Source organism: Megascapheus bottae, chromosome 3 (assembly GCF_031878675.1).
Source record: "Megascapheus bottae isolate mThoBot1 chromosome 3, mThoBot2.hap1, whole genome shotgun sequence".
In the NCBI taxonomy this organism is placed as follows: Eukaryota; Metazoa; Chordata; class Mammalia; order Rodentia; family Geomyidae; genus Megascapheus; species Megascapheus bottae.
Window position 1 is genome coordinate 43082974 of NC_143511.1, and position 18636 is coordinate 43101609.

At 35.4% G+C, this 18636-nt stretch overlaps 1 long non-coding RNA gene across 2 annotated transcripts in view; it reads left to right on the forward strand.

Annotated features, from left to right (window-relative positions):
* The first annotated feature begins 4497 nt into the window (after positions 1 to 4497).
* Positions 4498 to 18636, forward strand: part of LOC150065404 (uncharacterized) — a 40618-nt gene continuing 26479 nt past the window's right edge. For both annotated transcript variants that reach the window (XR_016534766.1, XR_016534767.1), the window contains exons 1-2: positions 4498 to 4915; positions 11735 to 11877. This is a non-coding gene — a long non-coding RNA (uncharacterized LOC150065404). The remainder of the gene's footprint in view (positions 4916 to 11734; positions 11878 to 18636) is intronic.

Sequence of the window (18636 nt, forward strand, 5' to 3'; positions counted from 1 at the left end):
GAGGCTAAATGAACGGATCTCCAGGATATGGAAATAAGAGCTTTATCTTGTATGATTGTTGTTCTTAATGTACCATGTTATTTCTCTTCTCTTTTGTTGCTTACAGTATCTGACTTTGTTACCTGGCATATTATATATAGATTTATTTGTTTATTTGAAATAGGAAAGACAAGGGGGGAAACAAGATGATTGGTAGGGGTTGGAGGGAGGGAAATGGGAACAAAATCATGAGAAGGGGTATCAATGTGTGAGAAGTAATGCACCTACTATCTGGTGAATATAAATGTAGCCTCTCTATACATTATGATTAAAAAAAAGAAAAACAAGCTCTAATAAAGAACTGCTCTGAATTGAATGTGTTGAGTATTAGGATTATTTGTTGTTACAAGGAGCTTTTTTCATCTATTATTGGATTATTGAGAGAAAGACAACATACTCCTGTGAAACTACTTCCTGCTATTTATTTGATATACAATTTCCCTTTCTTCACAGATACTGTGCTGAAGAGAAATGCTATGGTTTTCGGAAAATTTCAGCAATAAAATGTTTAAATCTCTTCCAAGGTTGTCTGCAAATCTTAATTTTGTCTCATCTGTCTAAATGGTCGTGTTCTAGCTGGCAACATTTTGTGACAGATAACAAGTGTAACGACTCATTTGTTTTTTCTGCTCTAGTAACTACATCATAAATTATCATTAATGTCCTCCTAAAACTCAATGAGAAGCCATCCTTTGCATATTAATCTATATTCAATTAATAGATAAATTTCATGTTCAGTATAAATACCCTACAAAAATTAAAATTAATACTGATGATATACCCATAAAATCTTTTGGCTTAGTAGATATATTCAGTATATGTTATAAAGGAAACAATGTGATAACTCCTCAAGAAATTAAAAATAGGACTTTCATATGAGCTATCAGATCCACAGTTCAGTTTATACCCAGAAGAGAGGAAGTCATTGTACCAAAGGAACTTGTACCTTGTAGTTTAAACATGAAATGTCTTCCACAGACTCAGTCCCCAGCTGGTGGTGCTATGCCTAGAGGGCCTAATAGAGGATCCCGTCCCCAGAGTGCTTCCCGTGAAGGGTATACCAGCTCTACACTCCCCTTTCTCTTTCTGCTTCCTGTTAGTCAAGCTCTTGCATTACAGACAGCTGGCATCATGATGTCCTTCCCACAAAGAGGATGGAGGAATCATGTGGTGTATGCTCCAAAACTGTGAACCAGAATAAATCCCTGCCTCTTAAATTGTTCTCTGTGAATTACTTTGTCACAATGATGACAAAAGCAATATTCAGCTTCGTGTTCATTGCAATAGTATTCACAAGAGCCAAAGCATGGAATAAACCCGTACTTCCAGCAGATGAATAGATAAAAGAAAATGTGGTATATTTATACAAAGAAATGCTACTCAGTCAGAAGAAGAAGAAATGGATGCAACTGGAGAACATTAATTTATGCAAAAAATTCAAACCCAATAAAACAGTTATCATTATTACACATTCAGGGAAACCAATAAATCAGCTTCTGGATGATCATAATAGATCAGAAAGCACTAGAAATGGGAAAGGGTGATACAAAGGGGACAGAAATAAATTAAGAGGCACGTTCAGGTACTGAGAAAGTGCTGTGCAAGGAAAGATGAAAGTTCAAGAGCAGAAAAATCAGGTTGGTAGACAGGAGCCGCACACGGAGTATTCACGTATGGAAATATCACAGCAAATACCATAATTATTTATAATTAATGTATGTTGATTATTTTGAAAAAAAACATTGTTAACTATGAAACAACAGTCATTGGGTTAATTTATCTTAGTTTTCTTAAAAACTCCTGTTACAGAAACACAACACATCTCTCTAGAATAACATAACATACCTCTCTGCAATAACCCTAAACATTAATGGGCTCAATTCTCCAATCAAAAGAGGAAAAACAGCAGATTGGAATAGAAACCAAGATCCAGCTAATGCTTGCATTCTGCTTTGGGTCCTTTTTTAATTGATTAAACCTTCCACTAATTATGATATATATCTTTTAATGAATTACCTGTATGTCACATTTATTGCATAAACAAAAGACATTAATCTCTGATCTTAGATAACAGAGCTCAGATAAAGACATTTGCCCAAAATAACATACACTTAAGAACCATCAAGAATATCATAGAGAAGTCAAATTAACTTGTAATAGAAAATAATCTTACTGCAAAAAATAAAAACAACAACAACTATTAAATGGTGGAAACAAATGTCATAAGAAAAATCATATGTAACAAGAAAGCAAGAAAGATAATTTCTATTCATATATCCATCCATAGCCTTGTGCTACTCCATAGCCTTGGAGACTCTTATTTCCCGTTAACCACCAGAAAACAAGAAGTGACATTGCGGCTCAAAGTGATAGAGCACTATCCTTGAGCTGAAGAGCTCAGAAATAGTGCTCAGGCCCAGAGTTCAAGCCCCATGATCTACCAAAAATAAAGAAGTATGAAACATGGAATATAGTATTTTATCCAGCTATCTATCACTGGAAATATAGCTGGAGTATATATGCTTTACTAAAATGCATATTATAACTAATCACATTAGTTGATACTTATAGAATGTGCATATATATCATATACTTGCCCAAGTATACACTTGCATGTATTTCCCAAGTTGTAACTTAATTGATTTAATCTGATTTCTTATTAACATACATTATGAAGGTATAACTGCTTTTCTCATAATGGTATTAAATTCCCAAATATGTTATACTTGACAGTAGAAGGATTCTTAAAAACTAAAATAAGTAAAACTATAGTATCATGTTCAAAGTACAGCAAGCATAGTCTAAAACCATCAATAAGTATTTAGAGCTTTGTTTACAGAAAATAGAACCCAAAAAGGGGGGGGGGAGCCAATAGTAGTTTATAACATATACCATCCACTTCCTATGCTCTACCAGCTGTCTCTGCTCTAAAATCAGCACTTGAAAAATGAGCTTTTCTCTGTTTGACAGTTTTTCATAGTCTTCCAACCCCTATGCACTTCAGACTACATTTTTACAACTTCTTTCCCAGCCACTTCCATTCAATGGCCTTTTTCCATTAATCTTTGCCCAGCAGCAAATATCTATGTGCTTTGTTCCTATAACCTTGGTAAGTACTAAATTGAAGCTCATAGAGAAAATTACTGAAATACTAGGTCCTTGGGTTGTAATAGATACAAATGACAGCCATTATGACTAGTCATTAATACTAATGACTAGAAAGCTTGACTTTCATTCAGTAATTTCAAATGATCATACAAAAAGATTCATCACATATTTTTGTGTTTAATTTTTACCACTCTCTGTTCCACTATGATTTACACATTCCTCTAAAAGAGCAGTTTACAAATATTTTGATCAAAAAATTTTAAATGAATAAAAATAGGACACCATTTCTCACAAAGTGTCACTGAGGAACATGCTAGAATGGAGCAAAGAAATCAAGAACGTATTTGACAGATCATTTCTCTTTGTGGAACAATTTGAAGGTAGGCAGTACAAGAGTGATTTTGTAATGATAAGGACACAAGAAATAGTTCTGTGTATTCTAGGCAACAGAAAGGAGAAAAGGGTTTAAGAACCTTACCTTGTTAAAGACAATTCAGAGATGCCATCACACTGGCAATTATGTGGCATTAATGAAAATTTAACATTAAAGTACATTGACTTAAAGCCAGGCTGGGAAAGAAGGGTGGAGGAGACTTTGATACACTCCACATGTACTCATTTGAGGTGTAGCTACCAGTGCTTGGACTCAGAGTGTAGTGGTGTATGCACCCAAGATATCTATACCAAGAAACCATGTTATTCAGAACCAATGTCAAGAATGCCTGCTCACAAGATAGATTTTAAAAAAAGAAAATGTCCCTAGAGCTTATAAGATTCAGTATGGCATCAGAGTCCTGTTATTGGACTGTTCACTGTCACTAAAATCCCAACATGGAACAGCTTCCTGGAAGTTATGCTGAGTATTCACAGATAACTCATGTATTCTACACTACCATTTTCTTCTGTATGGAAACAATTTACCCTCACCAATTTAATGGTGCCAACTGACCACAAGCCCACAAAATCCTTCCTAAGATCCATCAGATAATATTTAATATTTTACCACTTTTTTGGTCTATTATGATCTATGTAATCATCTGAAAAAAATCTTCTAAATTTCTAGTAGAATACTAGATGCTTTTTAGTTGGATCTACTGCCTCATTCTCTTATTATTTCTTCTTGATTGCCATGTTGTTTTTTTGTTTTGTTTTGTTTTGTTTTTTAACTCAATGATCTTAGACTTCTCCGGGGACATTTTTTTCTCTTTCCAGAAATCATAATTTCAAGCTTCGTTCCTGAAATGGCTGCTCCAAAGTTTCCTTTCAGAGATGTTACTGTTAGAGTCACAATTGACATAGCAAATGACTTCGTGTACAGTTGCAGGGATTTGTGAGCTGACCTAGGGAAAGGTGAACCATGAAGCTGCCGTAATACATGTAAACTGTCTTGGATATGTTCTCACCACCTCGCAATCCAGCGGTCACAGCATTACTGTGAGGACATGGAGGGGAGCTGAGGGTACCACGACTTAGAAAGGAAAGACATGGAACTCTGGGGGGAAAGAAGGATCATTGAGGGAGAGGTACACGGTCAGCACGAGGACCGGACAGTCTCTGGATCAGAGAAATCTTGTGGGCAGCAGCAGCTTGGGATTTTACAACTCTGACATTCTATATTATACATAAGTGACAGCTTCACATGAGGCTTCATGGCTTCTACAAGCCAAGTAGCCTCAACTAGCTTAAAAGCTTCTCACTGGGGCTATTTTTAAATTTTACTTATTATGATGAATGTGATGTACAAAGGAGGTACAATGACATGAGTCAGGTAATGAGTACATTTTCTTTCCTACACTATCTTCCCTTCCCTCACTCTCCCCCAGTACCTCCCTCCCACCTCCATCCAGGAGTTGTATAATTCACTTTCATCGCAGTGTCCAGTGAGTTCCACTGCTGCATTTACCTCCCCCGACCCTGCCCCAGATCTTTTGTCCTCAAGTTCTTTGTCCTTCCCCTCACCACCCTAAAATAATAATAATATAATTATAGAAATGAGCATACTTCAGTTTGGCACTAGTGAGTTTCACAGCTACTAGAGTCTTGTCCTACACTGAAGAAGCACACAGGACATGTTTAGCTTCCATTCCATAGTCCATCTCCACCTTATGTTAGATGTTGTCTTTCTGTAAAGTTCCAAAAGTGAACTAAAAGCTCCAAGCGTCTGGGTAGATGATATCCATTGGAGGCTTTAGTCCAGTCACATCCCTTGGAGTGCTGACTGGAGATGAGGAGAATGTGAGTAATGAGCATATGTCATAATTTCATGTACCACACAGAAGGACTGACAGACTAGAGATACACACCTGTCTACCAGCATTCTATGAAGATGGGAGGAGAGTATATGCTTATCACTTTCTATTCCTGGCAAGAACCTTAACCCATTCCACTTCCTCTTTCTGCAATGATTCTGACCAAGAATGTGTGGAAAGTGTCAGCTGCAGACTGTAAATCTACTTTCCCTTATTGCTGGATATTACCTCAATACCTACAAATTAATGAATATACAATTTGATGTCATGCTTCCTATATGAACAATGACATGGGGTTAATCTAAACTGTAAGAAAGAGTGTCAAAAGAAGTTGATAAAATGTCAAAAGCTTTGCAGCTCAGACCCTATTTCTGAACCATTTCTGAAACGTATGAAATGGACACAAAAGCTGACCATTAGTAACTGAGGAAAAACAAGGAGGTCTGGTGAATGTAAGGTTAGTATGACTGTGATACAAAAATCTGCCTTGCAGTGACTTCAATAACAAGAAAAGTTGCAAATAATGTTAGACTGATGACATTTTTGTCTGGTTTTTGAAAAATACTTTTGTCAGTTTTCTTCTGGATTTCTAGATTGTCTGGTCCCTGAGCATCATAGAACATTCTGATAATTTATTTGCCTATTTTGAATATACAGTTACATAATTATTTAATTACTTTTAAAGTTTTTCATCCCTCTGTGACTTATAGTATTTTATTTTGTCACAGTCTATTTGCTGGTTTTGAATTCAGATCTGTTATTTTAAGAGCTGGGTATTAATGGATCAACAAGATGTGGTATTTGTACACAATGGAATTCTATGCCGCTGTCAGAAAGAACAACAACGCCCCATTTGTGAGGAAATGGAAAGACTTAGAAAAAATCATATCAAGTGAAGTAAGCCAGACTCAAAGGAACTTAGGCTCAATGGTTTCCCTCATTTGTCATAATCAGTAGAAACGTTGGGCTCTCCTAGCAGAGATTTGCAATAGAGCAAAACCTAGATACATAAGGCTATATAGTATGACGCTAAATGAAAGGACCTCTAGGGTGTAGAAACAAAAGCCATATAATGAATGATTGTTGTCCTTAATGTACTATGTTATCTCTCATCTCTTTTGCTGTCCCTTGGTTATCTCATATTGTTACAGTATCCCATTTTGTTACCTGATATATCGGATATATTTGGTTATTTGAAATCAGATAGGGAAGGGGGGAAAACAAGATGAGGAGTGGGGGTGGGGAGGAGGGAAATGGGGATCATATGAAAGGGTATCAATGTATGTGAATTAATGCACCGCCTATCTGCCAAACATCATGTAACCCTTCTATTAATTACAATAAAAATATATGAAAAAAAGAGTTGGGTATTGATGGATTATATAAATTATACTTATTTGTCTTGAAATGTAGTCTTCTAAAACTCTGGAGATTATCTGGAGCCAGAAAAAAATATTAAGAGTAGTAAGTGTAGGAAAAAATAGTTATTCTGATGTATACAGAAGGATATATTTCTGATGATCTAAGAAGAAAACGTCACACTCTTACTTAGCTGTACATTTAAGAGAAGTTTTATTGGGGTCTTGACTTCTTATCTAATAGTAAGTCAACCTAGAAGTCGCCTGGCAATAAGCAGATAGACATGAAATGCAATATAGAACAAGAAAGTAAATGTATCTCAGAGGTGGCTGCATTGGTTTGCATTAAATTATATATATTGAGGTTTGCAATGATGTAGTGTTCAGCCCTTAATATGAAGCTGCCAATAATTTTTCAATTTTTGAAATATTTTGCTATGTATATTATAGTTTTCTTATAATTTTTTACATTTTCTACTTATTCTATTTGTTTAGGCAAATTACTCAGACTGAGACTACGTTTTTATCTCAGTAAGAGGAAATAGAAATACTATTCATGAGAAATAATCCTTAGCAAAGTCTTCCTGCCAAGAAATGTCATAACTTCAACTATTTAGACAGCCTGCCAAGCTTATTTCAGTACATACTGCCTCAGTAAATGTTCAAGTAAAGTTGCACACATGAACCTGTGTGTATTTTGAAGATGAAGAGCATGTCCTCTTAACTGTCCAATTCAAATACTTAATGTAGTGCCAAGTTTCTAGTGGTATTCATGTGCAAAATTTGAAAAATAAATGATAAGTTTTAATCCAAATACAACAGGGACCTTCATCTTTGCTAATAATGCTGAGCAAAACTAAACAGGCAAAATGAATGTCTGGACTGGACTTAATTATATCCTAAAACTAAGTTTTAGCTAGTAAGTCTTAGCATTTTATTTTTTCAATGTTGCTATTATTTTGATGGACAGTTGGAATTCTCAAAAAAATTAATGTACTAGAGAAAACTAAGTGAATTCAGGTTCACATCAATTTAACAAATTTTGTCATACTGATGTTTGGACCTAAGGCCTTGTGTGTCATAGGCAAGTCCTCTACCACTGAACTATATTTCTAGCACTTTTCACATCAATTTAAAGACCTCAAATTACATAATTCCTCACATTTTCTTGTCACTGGATGAGAAGAAAAATGCAAAAACCCCAGGTTCACTGACAACAAACTGGTGGAAATAACAGACAGCAAAAATTTTAAATCTCTAAGTTCTAAGTTGTCAGACTGAAATAATACTCAATTAGTCTAAGAAGGTCAACTTATAACCCAGTGTCAGCAATTAGCATTGCAATGATGACTGTATTGAAACAGAGCCTTAAGTTCTGACCAATTTTCTCTGAACATTAGGTGACACTTCTATTCTCTCACCACTGTGTATAACCTATATACAATAATGAAAGTGTTCTCAGATACATTGCAAAGCATTTACCTTTCTATGATGAAGAGAATTATCAAAAATGGAAACCAAGACAAAAAATGTTTTCAGTTAGTCAGAGGAAGTAGTGGATAAAAATACTGAAAATAATGATCAGTTCGATGCAACTTAAGATATCTCCTATATTTTATTTATTATTTATTTTTATCTTCAAGTAGATGGACAAAGGAGTTTCCATTCACCAAAGCAGTTTCTGAATACAGTGGATCTTGACCAACATCACCCCTTTCAATCTTCTCACCCACCCCTCCCAACTTATCCCTTCCTCTATTTATCTTTATCTATGTTTTTGGTTATCTAATAACCTTTTGGTTGCCATTTTACAAAGAAGTTTATGTGTATGGTGCAATGAATATTTATCTGTGTCTTCACTTCAATGTCTTGACCCTCCCCTCTTGATCCACCCCTTTCCTTATATTTCTCTATTTTATGGTATGTACAATGAATTCTTGTCTACATTTTATTCTCTTCCTCCCTTCATTCCTCTACCTCTCTTTTGTTGGCCTCATCCACTCCTCTTGCAAATATCCATTTCTTGGTACTTATTTTTGGGGGTTTTGACTTAGTCTTTTTTTTCTAGTCATGGGGCTTAAACATAGGGTCTGGGCACTGTCCCTGAGCTCTTTCAAGGCCAGCACTTTACTTCTTTGAGTGACAGCTCTACTTCCAGTTTATGAGCAACTTTTTGAAAATAAGAGTCCCATGGAAATGTTTCTGCCTGGATTAGCTTTGAATTGCAATCCTAACATCTCAGCCTCCTGAGGAGCTAGGATCACAGGCATGAGCCACCAGCACCCAGCTTTGACTTAGTCTTTTTAAAGAATTATACTATTTGTATAGTAGAGTTTATTACACACCAGTTAATTCATTTAAACTTCTTGTTTACCACCCAGTATGTTTACTTGTAGATTGACAGGCACATTCTAGTTACCCCAAGTAAGAGAAAGCATACAGCTTATGCCTCTCTGGGTCTGGTTTGTTTGTCTTAATATAATTTTTCTAAATATTTTCATTTCTTTACAAATGGTACAATATCATTCTTTTTGATGGATGAATAGAATTCCATTGTGTATGTATACTTTTTTTTGATCCATTCATCCATTGAGGAACATCTGGGATGATTCTATATCTTAGCTTATTCAACCATTCTAGAAAGCAGTATGGAGACTGCACAAAAACTAAACAAATAGCTTCCCTATGACCTAGCAATTCCATGCCTGAGCATTTATCCAATGGTGCGCAAGCAAGGCCATATTAAAACTACTAGCATAACCATGTTCATTACAATATTATTTACCAGACTCAAGATAGCTCTTATTTTTGGTTTACGTCTTCTAGCCTTAATTACTTGCCAACAAATTTCATCTAAGTTTACTTCCCTCTCTACATTAAGTGGACCAGAAAATCATACATATATTTGATCTCATCTTTGTAATCATGTACACAACAAAGATGATGTGACTATTCATCCTACTTCTGTATAACCTTAATAGGGTTTTTATGCCATTGATGGTACTAAAATTAGAATATCTGTAAAATTTAGACCAATTAATCTAAGGAATAGGCTTGGGAAGATCATGTATTCACTGATTCATTCATCTATCTAAAATTAACTTATGATACTCCAGACATTGTACTAGTTAGTAGTATTAAAATGATGAGTTAAAGCCAGGTGCTCATGGCTTATGCCCTTAATCCTACTTTGGAGGCAAAGATCTAAGGATTACAGTTCAAAAGTAGCCCAGGCAGGAAAGTCCATGAACTACTTATCTCCAATAACCTACTCATAAAAATAAAAAAAGTTGCACAATGGCTCAAGTGGTAGAGCGTTAGCCTGAAGCAAAAAGAGGCTGAGGAACATACACAGACCCTGAGTTCAAGCCCCAGGACCAGCAAAATAAATAAATAAATATAAATAAAAATGTATATTATAGAAGTCTTAGTACATTTTGCCAGCAAGGTAGAAATTCCTGGTACACAGTGGTAATACATATGATGCAAATGTTATATACAATAAATAGGAACAAGGACATATGTGCATTATGTTTCTAATTTTAGAATAAATTATTACCCATAAAGGGGACTTGAATGTCCAGGTACTCAGAGCCTCACAAAGGCTCAACTGCTTCTGCAAATCTCAAAGATTAAGAAATAAGGCTACATATTTAAGCCATAATGATTCATTAAAATTTCTCAATTTTACAAAGGAACTGAGTTCTACAACTCATCTCTGTAAGAAAAGCATCCTGCTCTCATATCCAAGATTTTTCTATCCATGACTAAGTGGCCTATGATATTTATCCATCTAGAAGAGATAGGGGAGAAGAAAAAGAAGAGAAAAAAGAAGTAATACAATTAAAAGGGTAAAGAACTAACCTATGAAAGAAGTTTGAGCGTTCTGGAGATGCCTGAAATCATATTAATCAAGATGTCCAAACCATTTCTGAACAAAGCAGTCTAGAACTTTCTTTGGGTATGTGAGCTGTATTGTTTAATTAAGAACTCAGATACAAAATTAGCACATTCCTCAATTTTCAAGTCATATGTTCATCATAGAAACAAATAAGGACAACCTTCCTACAGAGCCTATCCTCTCTCCAATAAAGAAAAATCTCCATCATAGCTGAAGACCATCACAATGTCTGACCAAGAAGCTATGAGGCATTTGTAGTGACATGTATTTGTTTATTACAATAATCTTGAAGTCATTGTGTTATTATCTATTAGTAGTCTGCATTGTGGGAATAATCTTGAAGTCATTGTGTTATTATCTATTAGTAGTCTGCATTCTGAGAGAGAGGCACAGAAGGCCTGTATTTGATTGACTGCAGTCGATGCAGCTGTGAGAAAGCACAACCTTGATGGACAGATGAATTCATGTTTCTACAAACATGTACTGACCTTAGAGATACGAGTAAGCATTCTGGACACCTTGTCTGTGACTTAAAGCTGTTGATTTTTTAGATGATAAACTTGTTCATAGATAGGAAAGAGATTAAAAGTCATGTTTGGTGACCAGTGGATATAAAAAGAATGAAAAAATTGTCATTTGATGCCAGGGAATTTTTGGACTTAGAAACACCCGTACTTTACTTTTACTACTGCCCATACTTTCCTTTTACTACATACATATGAGGCTGTGTTTGCTACCTCTATACAATGACAGATACCATGTGACTTGAGTTTTTAATGGAAGATGAACAGAACCAATATGTGCTCTTTGGGATAGATGAATGGACAAAAAAAAAAGAAGGTGAGGAAAGGATGGGTAAAAATGTTGAAAGTGGTGACACTGATCAAGATATACTGTATTCATAAACTGCTTTATTTAAATGGAAACTCCTTTGTACAACTACTTAAATATAATAATAAAAAAATAAATTAAAAATGTGCCCTCTTCAGACTAAACCATGTTACATAATAGATAAATAATAGCATCTGTTATCTGTTTTTTTCAATATTTTTGAATACTTTTGTAATCTCTTTTATCAGTTATCACTTCAAGAAGATACCACTCTCAGACAAAGCTGTTGTTAAGGCTTCTGAGATAAACAAAGTCAAAAGAAAAGAAGCATGAGTCTCTGGTTCATTGCATGCAGAAAGACCACCTAGCTCCAAGAATTATCTACTTGTAGGTAAGTGAATGAAAATGAACACACAATATAATCCTTATTAAATATTTTGGTGTATTGTTTTCAGTAGTTGAGTCTATCATAAATAGTAGAGTAGATTAAAAGATTAGGCCAGAAAAGAGAGATATTAATATCTTGATTAATAAAGTAACTGTATGTCCCACAGTTTCCTGACAGAAAAGGCTCATTGCCCCTGACAGCCACTCAGTTTAACTTTATTCCATAGTTTTGGCTTTTAATATAGCATTATCATCTGAACTAAAATAAGCTTTGAGTTCCATTTATGTATTTAGTTCTTGTAAGAAATACAAATTGTATTAATTCTGGTATCTCATGCCTGTAAATGTAACTACTCACAAGGCTGAAATTTGAGGATCACAGATTTAAACAAGCCCAGACAGAAAAATCCATTAGGCTCTTACCTCTACTTAACTGGTGAAAAGCTGAAAGTAGAGCTGTAGTTTAAGTGGTAGAATGCCAGCTATGTGTGAAAAACCTTAGGGACTGCCCTCTGGCCCCAAGTTCAAGCCCCACTACCCACAAATATGCATAGCATGCTTGTATGCATGCACAAACACACACACACACACACACACACACACACACACACACAAAATACAATCAAGTCTCTGTCTAGGACAACACACAAGAGTCACTGGTGGAAATGAAAAGTGATTAATCACATGCTTTCAACCAAAACATCAATACTGCTACCTATATCTGTCCTTCTATCAGCCATTTTCATTACGAACCATGCTAGAACCTGTGAGGGTCAAGGTTCTAGTATGCCAGAACCTTATAGGTTCTAGCATGCCAGTTGAGAAATCAGTGAGAATTGTGTGAAATACATTTTTTTTTAAAAAGGCAAGTACAAAGCCAAGCGCCAGTGGTTCAGGCCTGTAATCCTAGCTTTGCAGGAGACTGAGATCTCAGGATCTCAGTTCAAAGCCACCCAGGCACTAAATTCTGTGAGACTCCTATCTCCACTTAACCACAAAAAAACAGAAGAGGCACTGTGGCTTAAGTAGTAGAGAGCTAGCCTTGAGTTGAAGAGTTCAGGGATAGCACCCAGAACCAGACTTCAAGCCCCACAACAAAATAAAAGCAAACAAATATATCAACAGTGCAAGGCCAAACATTTATTTTTGCTTTAAATTTTTGTCATTTATTTTATAGCACAAGCCTAAGCAGTATTTTCGTTTAGTAGCACTATTTTCCTTCAATAACTCCTTTTGGTAGCGATTTTGATGTTTAATTAAAGATTAAAACACTAAGAAATGAATGTGTTTGCCCATTACAAATGTTGTTCTAGTCCAATAACAACAGATGTTGACGGGGATGTGGCCAGGAGAGATCACTACTACACTGTTGGTGGGAGTGTAATCTCATTCAACCCCTATGGGAAACAGTATGGTGGTTCCTCAAAAGACTAAACATAGATCTATCTTATGACCCAGCAATTCCACTACTTGGCATTTACCCAATTGTCCAGAAACAAGGACATACTAAATCTACTAGCACAATGATGCTCATTGTAGCACTATTTACCATAGCAAAGATATGGAACCAACCCAGATGCCCCCCAATAGATGATTGAATCACGAAGATGTGGTAATTATACACAATGAAATTCTATGCTGTCATCAGAAAGAATGACATGGCACCATTTGTAAAGAAAAGGAAAGACTTGGAAAAAATATTACATGAAGTAATCCAGACCCAAAGGAATGTAGCCTCAGTGGTTTCCCTCATTTATAATAATTAGCACACATCTAGAACTCTCTTAGCAGAGGATTACAATACCTCAAACCCTAGATACATAAGGCCATATAGGACAAGGCCAAATTAATGGACCTCCAGGACATGGAAACAAAAGCTTAATTATAAAATGACTGTTATTCTTTATGTATTATGTTTTTCTCTCTTCTCTTGTTTTGTCCTTTGGTTAATCTCATATTGTTACAGTATCTCACTTTGTTACCTGGTATATGTTTGCTAGTTTATTCCAAATAGGAGGGGAAAAATGATGGGATGGGAGGGGGAAAGGAAATGGAGATAAAAACATGAGAAGGGATATCAATGTGTGAGAAGTAATGCACTTTCTATTTAGCAAATATAACCATAACCCCTCTATACATTAAAATTTTAAAAAGACATGAAGAATATAACTCAAGTTAACTTAGGTTTCCAAGAGAAGAACAATGCACTTTGCTATTTTTGAAAACCTTAAAGAAAATCTGGAAAAATACTTGAACCTGGACTTTAAACTCTGTACATGATTTTGATGCAATAAAAAGAAAAATAATACCAGGTAAATGAAATACCATAAACAAATTCACAAAAGTAAGCAGCATGTCCCGTAGAAAAACTGGGTGCTTCTGTATTATCAGAAAACAGACTGAAAGTGGAACCAAGAGATGAGATAAAAAACTAGACAGGATTAAGTTGAGTAAAGCTTTGAAAACAAAACAAACTAACAAACAAAAAAAGTGGTTCTAACTTTCCAATCCACCACAACAGTCCTGATAACGCTGACCATGAAGAAACTAGATTTCAAAGATGGTCAGAGAGCAACAATAGCTATACCTGTTAGAAAAAGTGGTACCTGAGGACCATGATTCAACACCTGCTACAGTGAAAGTTGTATTTATATATCATTGTGATGCCCAATATTACACCTAGATCAAGTGACTATTCATATAAGTGGATTTCACACATCCTTAATTTCAAGAACCATGTGGATTTTAGAAAGATGTTGAGAAAGCTGTTAATGTGTTGAACTCAATTTAGAAAAAAAAAAGTATTCCCAACACATAAAATAGGCCAGTTCAGTTTTACATAAATTCATCAGTTGTTCCTTATTGAAAATTCACTTATGATAATTTAATGATTTATTATTTTTCATATAACATACAGAAACAAAGTATAATAGTTTGTCCCTTCCTTATTGAATCTACCCAACATTACTATGAATTTTATTTTAAAATTAGTTTAAAATTTCAGCATCAAAAATAATCTAGTATATTCCTTTTCAGTGAAGTTTCTGAAAACATTTTAGGCACGTGACATTACTGTGTCTCCTCTATATACTAATAATTAGTATTGAAGTTCTTTCCTTCTCAATGCATTGGGAGAATCATACTTCCAAAGGAACAAGTTGTGGCACTTCCAAAGACTACCTCTAGTCACCAAGAGACTTAAAATGGCAAGACCATGACTGGGAAATGGAGCAACCAGACTAAGCCCCAACCACCTCCTTTATTATAGGCATCATCTTGTCCACAGATGTCATCTTAAAAAATGCCAAGGGCTAGTCAAAAAGGAAAACAATATAATGAGCAATGGACTGTAATTTACAGAATAATAACATGCAACATGTCAAACCACACTGAAGTGTCAAGGTGGAAGTATGTATTTCCATTTGTGAAACGAGCTTTGGAACCATGTGGGAAATTACAGAATTAAGATATTAAACACTTTCATACTAAATAGGATGCTAAAAATAATAATAAAACAGGATGCTCAATTAACAAAATGAATGCATCACTCACATATTTATCTCTCCATTTCAAAGTTCACCATAAGCTTGCTTCTGGATAACTTTTGCTCCAGCCAAGTAAAACTTCATATTTCCCACTTAAAAAAAGATTTACTTTCCTACATTAACATATCTTTTTCTCATTTAGAATACACAAATACTGAGCCAGGAGCACCGCCTAGTAGTAGCATGCTTGCCTAGTATGCACGAAGCCCTGAGTTTAATTCCCAGGAACTACATACACAGAAAAAGCTGGAAATGGCCAGGAGTTTGGCCTAGTGGTTAAGTACTTGCCTAGCATGGACGAAGACCCGGGTTCGAATCCTCGGTACCACAAACATAAAAAAAAAAACCAGAAGTGGTGCTGAGGCTCAAGGGGTGGAGCTCTAGCCTTGAGAAAGTCCAAGGACAGTGCTCAGGCCCTGAGCTTAAGCCCAGGACTGGCAAAAAAAAAAAAAAGAAAAAAAAAGAAAAAGAAAAAACTGTGGCTCAGGTGGCAGAGCACTAGCCTTGAGCAAAAGTGTCCAAGGACAGCGCCCAGGCCCTGAGTTCAAGCCCCAGGACTGGAAAAAAAATAAAATAAATAAATAATTAGAATATGCAAATGTTAATTTACATACATCACTTATGGCAGATCACCTTTCCTAGTCCACTCTTACTATATTTTCATCAACCATGATATTACATTTATCCTCAGTGATTACTGTTCCTCTAATCTTGCTACTCCACAATAAGTTCTTCATGAACCATCCAGAATTGATCTTTTTCAGCTTCACTGTAGGTCAATCTCATCTCAAAACTCTTCAAAAGAGTCCACTTAACTCAGAAAAAAATGTCCACCTCAGCTTACAATGTTCTAAAGTTTGTACATTAGTAAGGATTGTTCAGTAAAGAGAACTAATTGAAATGCATGTACTTGTGTGTGTGAAAGGTAGACAAAGAAAGAGAACAATTTAAGACAAGCTCACTGCAGAAACCAAGATGGTCCCAAATGTAGGGAGCCATAAGCAGGAGAGCCATTTGTATATTTCTACAAGATGTATGTTTCCTTAGGACCCTGATGGAATTGAGTCAAGTTTTAGGTGGGGAATTTAAGAAGGAAGAAACTGAATCCTGAGGAAAATCAGCATTGCTTTATAAGATTATTATCTCAGGGTAGGCCACTACAGTTTCCTTAGTTAAATTTTTACTTCTTAAGAGGATGGGAGACCTCTTCCACTGGCAAACAAGATTCACTAGAGTTTAGGAGCTTAATGTCCCCAGCCTCACTGAAATCAACTCCCATGACCCATTCCAATAGTCAGTCTCCTATTCATCCCAGTCAGTTCCATTAAAAAACAACCATATCCTGAGAGAATGGGGGTTCACCTGGATGTAATTCAGGATGATATTTTATTCAACATTTGACTTTTAGCAGTTAGCCTGACAACCACAGAGATGGGGACCTTCTTCAGAGCCTCCACAGAAGCTTTCAGGTCATTAGAATAGTGCTTGAGCTGGGGAATGAGGTCATTCTTTACTTGTTTTTTGGATATTTTTTTTATTGATTATTACCTCTAAGTAGTTGTATAAAGAAGTTGCCATTTAATAATTTGTGAATAAAATATAATGTGACGAGTGTCACCCCTTTCAATATTCTCAGCCATCCCTCCCAATCTACCCCTTCCCTCACTGTTCTTAAACAGCAAAATCAATTCTTAACAAGGAAAGTAGTGCTAGAGGTAGAAAAATACCATGCTTCAAATTCTACAGCTTGATACAGAAACAAAAACAGGCCAGAAGACTAATGAAACTGAATAGAAGACTCCAAAATAAACTCACAGAACTACAGTCATTTAATTAATGTTCAGTAAGGGAGCCAAAAATATAGGCTGGAGGAAAAACAACCTCTTTAACAAATGGTGCTCACAAAAAGGGATGTCCACATTCAGAAAACTGAAACTAGATCCTTGTATATCACCTTGCACCAGAACCAATTCAAAATGGATTAAAAAAATACAATGTAAGACCTAAAACCATAAAACTATTACAGGAAAGAGTAGGGGAAACATCGGGACTCATTCTTTATCATTCACAGCAATCATTGAAACACATTATACTCATCACCTTTCTAAATATATTTGAAAGAAACATGTACACAGTTACCTATTTCACCCTTTACATAAATGATTGATGAGCACAAGGACAGTACTTGGAGTCTATGTTGAATCCCCAGGACTAACAAAAGAAAAGTAGTTTATTCATTGAATGAGAACTGTTAATATCAGTTGCTAACATGCTAAAAAGCAAGAAAGCTAAAAGTTTGAGAACTAGGAACAACAATAGGGCAAATTCCTGTTTGAGTCAAAGATTGCAGTTAGTCAAAAAGACATGTCCCAGGTTGAAACCAGCCAGGTACAGAATAAAATCACCCTCACTATTCCCTTTTGTTCTATTTAAAAATTCAATGGACTAGGCCCACCAATAATAAGAGGCCAGATTGCTTTACTTAGTCCACCATTCATATGTTAATTTTCTCCAAAAGATTTTCATAGACACACCAAATACAAAGTCTAACCAAGTTACTGAACATACCATAAATCAATAAAATTGACATAAAATAAAGCATCATAGTATACTATGACCTGATTTCCTGACATATAAACTTAAGTATTATAATTCTGTACAGCCTGGTTTCTTGCACCTCTCAGATTCAACCTTGAAAAATTCCTTGAAAAATTCATTTTTTGTATGTGTATGAGAGCTATTATTTCTGATCCTCCATTGATGATTTGTGTTAGCATATCAGGCTTTTGGATTGTTTCCTATATGCGTAATTGTCAGTCCAGAGTCCACAGGTATTCACATGATACTCTCCTTCTCAGCTCTCACAGTAACTCCTCATAAGGAACTTCTAGTCATCCTGAAATGTAATAGCAAATGACTCATATATCTTATTCTAGTTAATATTAATTTGGGCTTATATCACTTCATGAATTCACACAGTTATTTATCCACTGCTTGATCCTTCCTGATAACATGTAGATTTGTAAGAGTAGAGTCAGAGTCTAGTTTTTTTTGTTTGCTAGAGAATTCCTTGATCTTCCGATTTTACGTATGGGGTAAAAGATAAATTACAGCTTCTTGAATGAATGAAATATAACCTCATTTGTCTTTGTAACCAATGTACAACTTTTGCATTTTTCTTCCTATCATTTCATAGGAAACGCAAGTTGAATTTGAAC